Source organism: Lactuca sativa, chromosome 9 (assembly GCF_002870075.4).
Source record: "Lactuca sativa cultivar Salinas chromosome 9, Lsat_Salinas_v11, whole genome shotgun sequence".
Lineage (NCBI taxonomy): Eukaryota > Viridiplantae > Streptophyta > Magnoliopsida > Asterales > Asteraceae > Lactuca > Lactuca sativa.
The window spans coordinates 226,268,074-226,273,980 of record NC_056631.2 but is presented as its reverse complement, the minus strand read 5'-3'; positions in this window follow the sequence as shown (position 1 = coordinate 226,273,980).

Genomic DNA, 5,907 nt, shown 5'->3' with positions numbered 1-5,907 from the left:
TGTTAAAAAAGAACATAGGCGAAAACCAAGCACGATTTCAAGTCATGATGAAAAAGTTATATGATCAAAACAAGTTTTCCCGTTTGTGACTTGAAAGCAGAACACCAGACACGATCCGTATCGTGTGCAACATTTCAAAAATGGCCAAAATTTAACTTTTAAGCATCCTACTTTTGTCCTAGTGCATCTAAACATCCTACAACTTACCTAAATGATTCAAAGAGATTCAAATACATGCTAAAACACATTAATTAAGATAATAAAGTTTCCCTAGAAGGTTCATATCCTTGGAATACAAAATGAAAGACTAAGACATCCTACAAACTCCACTTAGAAGCTTAATGAGGTTAAGGAACTCAAATTTTCACTAGATCACTATGTGTGAAAGGTAGATGTAACCCAAAAGATCAAAAATGATTTCTCCAACTCAAAATACATAGAAATATGAAGTTCTGAAGATTATTGACTCCTCCATTGAGCTTTAAACTTCTTATGGACTTTAAAGAAGCTCAATTTCTCATAGAAGCTTAATAAACACCAATTCATGTATGAACCCATAAAGTGAGTTGAATTTAGATTAGAAGACATCATCTAATAATGAAAATAGTTTCATAATGTCATTTGATTCAATTCAATTGGATCTATACACTCTAAGCTCAAAAACACCAAATCAACACCACAAAACTAGATTTGAACCAACCATCAAGGAATCTCACCATTGGTCATGAATTGACAAATAAATCATAGATTTGAATTCAAATATATTCATTAAGCATAAAATCAAAATCAAATCTAGATTAAAGTTAGTAGATTTGGATTCAAAACTCACAACTAGTAGCTAGTTGGAGATTGGAGGTAGATCATGGATTGAAACTAAGATATAGATTTTTTAAAAACACCATTTATTAAAGGAGAAATTAGACTTATAAGATCCATAAGTATCACACCCTCCCCGACCAATGGCAGAAAAGGCCAAGTGGTGACAGTACATAGATTTCTCGAACACAGAGCGTCAATCATAATTACTTTGTCTAAACGAAAATCTACATGTCTTCATGCTGATAATCCTTTCCTAACTTGATCTCTAATCCATCCTAGGAACACATGAGATTTTTTAAAACAATAACCTCTTTTGAAAACTTTTAGAAATATTTTGGTTCTTAGCTTCCAAGCTTCCTATGTTTTATTATGTCACCTCTTTATCTTTTTAGGACATTCTGCTAATCCTATCTTATTATCTTCTAGGATGTATTATTAATTATAATTTACTATCTTTATAGGATATCTAACGGTCCTATCTTATTATCTTTTTAGGATATCCATCAATCCTATCTTTTTAACTTTTAGGTTATTTTATTAATCCTAAGTTACTATCTTTGCAGGATGCTTAACTAATCCTAATGTACTTTATCTACAACTATAAGGCGTCCCTAATGGTAGTCAAATCTTTAAGGCTTTTATAATGTATTACCATTAGTCCCCACAATCGTCGCTGTTTGACTAATCATTTTCCCTGCCACGATGCTTAATCGGACATCGAATAGTGAATAATAAGAAAGTTATCATTTGGTTATTGTAGCTAGAAATTGCAGGTGGGGTGTCAATCCCCGTATAAATCTATACATATCTTTCTAGCTCTCGCAAGATTAACGATTATATGTATCGGAGAAAGCCAAATTTAATCAAGGCCTTTGGAATATTAATAGCTCACTAACACAATAATTATAACTTTTGATCTCATAATTATTTTGTACATATGTGTGTGTGTGTGTGTATATATATATATATATATATATATATATATATATATATGGGGATAAGGAATGTACTTTAGAGCCTCACCCAAGCTTAAAATTATGTCATTTAACGTAGTAAATTCACTTGGTTCTGTTTTCACTTTGTAAATATACCATCCCCATAGCTATTCTTTCCTCTATTATCGTTTAACCATCCTCATGCTCTTTCTTCTATTATCGTTTACTACTTCACTCTTTGCGCATCAATAAATAACGAGAAGAAATTTTTTTGGATAAAAAGTTTTTTCAGGAAATCACATAATTTTTAGGAAGGATACGATTTGTTAGGAAATCACGTAGCATTTTTGTCCAAGAAAATCCTTACGTACAACGCACTTTAATGAGGTTTGGTACCTAAGCTTAGATAGGGCTGTAATGTATATTCACTTTTCCTAATATATATATATATATATATATATATATATATATATATATATATATATATATATATACACACACACACACACACACATATATATATATATATATACACACACACACATACACCCTGATTATGGTCATTTGAAAATATGATATTTGGACATAGGAACAACTAAGTACGACACATATTCTTATATTTGACCAACATAACTACTAGGTACTACCTTATCTTACGGATTTGACCATTATAACATGTAGGTATTATCTCTTCCTAGACTATCAAGCATCATAACTCTTAGGCATGATATCATAGCTTACAACTACGTACAATATTTATAGCTACATTATCCTAAGGCTTTAAGCTTTAAAAGGATTTGATATTTATAAATATAAATATATTTCGATAAAAACATTTGATAAGCATGTATCCCCCCACTTGATAAACATTTAAAATAGTGAAATATAGGCCGTGAACTCACTCTAGAAGCATATTCTGAAGTATCCCAACTATTGCATCTGATGTTTCGCGTCATCGAGAGGATCTCTGAAACAGCTTGAGAGGTATAGAGAGAGTGTTGGGAATGAGAAAAATCAGAAAGTGAGAACGTCTATTTATAATGGTTGTGTACTCGGTGCACTTCATGTGCTACATACACTTGCTTCGTGGCTCCATTGGATCCACTGCATCCGATTGCTTCGCGCCATCGAGAGGATCTCCAAAATAGATTCAAAGGTATAGAGATAGTGTTTTGGATGAGAAAATCAGAAAGTGAGCACCTCTACTTATAGTCCTTGTGCTTGCGGCGTACTTCATGCGTGACGTACGTACACTTGCTTTGTGGCTCCATCCAGATCTTGCCACATGTCACGCTTTTGATGGTCCACATCTCCTTAATCTTCGACGAATCTAGGTGTCAGGCATGAACGATGGGCATGGTGCGCACTTGGCGTGCATCCATAAATCTTTTATAAAAATACATATCTTTCTTATATGAATTTTGTTTCTTACCGTTGTTATATGTTTGTGTAGGTTTCTACTAGTACTACAAGTTTCATTATGGTCACATTATTGAATTTTTCCATTCATTTTTAACCTGTATTTTATATTTTTCTAAAAATTGTATCTCCATCATACAAATTCCGTTTTTGACCCTTTTTCCTTTTGAAGTCCTTATCTCATGGGTTACTACGTTTTTCCTTTTAGTGACGTTAGCCGAAACTCAACCGATTTCTTTATGCTATTCTGATGTTAATTGCGTTATTAACGCGATTTTTTTATCTTTAAAAAAAATCATAACTCCTCCAATTTGAATCAAACTTTTCCAATGCTTATATCCTTGGAATCACTTTATTGTGTACTTTCCAAATACACTAACTATCATAAAAATATATATATATTTTTGGTCACTCATTTTTTTAGTCAATTATTATTATTTAACTGATCATATCAGGACCAAAAATTTCATTTTTACTTTATTAATTTATAAAACATTTTATTAAAACATTATCAATATCATATCAACCCATAAACCCATACGTCAATGTCATAAAACATGTCATTGAATAATAATGTCAGAGTACAATCCCAAGAACATCATAGTGCGGAAGATAGTGGTGTGATGCGCTGCTACCGTGCCGACTCCTTTCCCTTAGAAGAAGAAGGACCTAAAATAAAAATTGATAACCATAAGCACAAAGCTTAGTGAGTTCCCACCATGATACCACATACCATATAATCACATAATGCCTAGCATATCTGGGTGCTAGCCTCCCCTTTGATCTCTTTTAAACTAACACAACTGAGAATTTTGATGCTTTGTAAACATTTAACAAGGATAACATTGTAACTAAAACTTGAAAGCATGTATGATGCTTATTCAATGACAATAAAAATTCATCAAACACCTTGTACAAACATTCAAATAGTGAACAAATGGTTGAAAACCCTAGAAATCCCGGTTTAAGTCCATTAAGGACAAGGATTCCCTTATTGGGCCTAATGGACCAATAAACTTCCAACTTGACTATTTTCGGCCTAGAACCCTTAAATGGGCTCTAACTGGACCCAATTTCGTAAAATTTAACATTTTGGGCCATAATGGGCCTAACATGAAATAAACTACCCTAAATGGGCCTTATTGGGCCATAACAAAATCCAATTAGCTTTAATGGGTCATAAATCCATTCTTTTATACAAGATTGGCCCGTGAGCTACCCTAAGGGCCCAATGGGCCGAAAACCATCAATTTGGGCTTCACATTATGGGACTCAAGCACTAAAGGCCCAAATCCTTTCTACTCTCTTTCCCTCTCGGCCCAAATAATATAGAAAAAAAGAAAAGAGAAAAGAAGTATTATGGGGAGAATTAATTAGGAAGTTCCACCTCTATATTACCTTTCATATTCCCATGCATGGACCAACATACATCCATGCACCATCATTTCACTTCTCTCTCTCTCTGCTCTCTCTTCTTACCTTCGGCCGAGAGGAGACACACACACACATTACACAAATTCTCTCCATTTCTCTCAAAGATCATCTCCCTTCTTCCTTCAAAGAAAACCTCGAAAATTTAGCTTGGATTCAAGGATCTTCTTCAAGTGTTGTCAATCTTTGGTAAGTGCTATCAAACACAAATATCTTCTTCGATTACAACATCAAGAACTCTTTCTTACAAAGTTTTATTCCATAAACACCTTATAAGCTTCTTAAGTTCGAAATCAACCGAAGAAAGCTTGTTAGGGCCAAAAATAGCATCAAACTCTTCCACTTCTTTCTTCAAACCAAAACAACAAGAAAAGGTGGGTTCATACCCCCCTCTATTTTCAGTTTTCACATGTTTTATGGGGGAGAATACAAGTAAAATGTGTAGATCTATGTGTATTTGTATGTTATGTGTGATTTCTTGTGTTTATACGATAAATATGTGCCAAAAATGAAAGATATTTCGAGATCTACAGTTCAAGGAGGAAAAATATGTGATCTAGGATGTATTACACTTAACAAGTTAAGAAAATTATCATCTAAGGTTATAATAAGCATTTTACAACATAAAACTCATTTTTGGACTATGTTTTTCAAATAAACAAAAGTTGGGAAAAAGGTTGTCATTTACAGCTTTTACAAGGATCAAAAGGGTCAAAACAGTTAAAGAATAAGTTTTTATGAATATTATGCTTTTCAAAAGACTAAAAATGTAAATTGTAGCCTATGGTAAATTTCTCAAAACAGTGGGTAGAAAAGTAAATAAATTTATTTCAGGGGTTAAAATGACCTTATTTGCCAAAAAGGTTTAAAAATGTAAAGTTTTTGGATTTTGGGTCAAATTTGTAAATGTTGCGAAAAGTTTCGATATTAATTGAAAATCTTTTTACTAAAGGGGCTGAAACTGCCAAAAAGTAAACATTGGGCTGAAAACATTATTTAAATAAGTCCTTAGGCCAAAATGTCAAGAAAAATAGTTTAAGGACCTAAAATGTCATTTTTTACAAAAAGGGGCTAAAATTTTCATTTTTATTAAAGAAGGGCTGAATAGGTCAAACCAATATTTTTGAGTCAATTATTTTATTATTAAGATATTGGGTCAAAAAAATACCAAATTATAACTTATGAATTTACAATGAAAAATATACATATATTTAAATATCGTTATAACACAATCGACAACTTCGTGCCTTTGTGATTTAATGATTGTTCAAGCAGACTTTCCGACAATTATACTATACCTAAA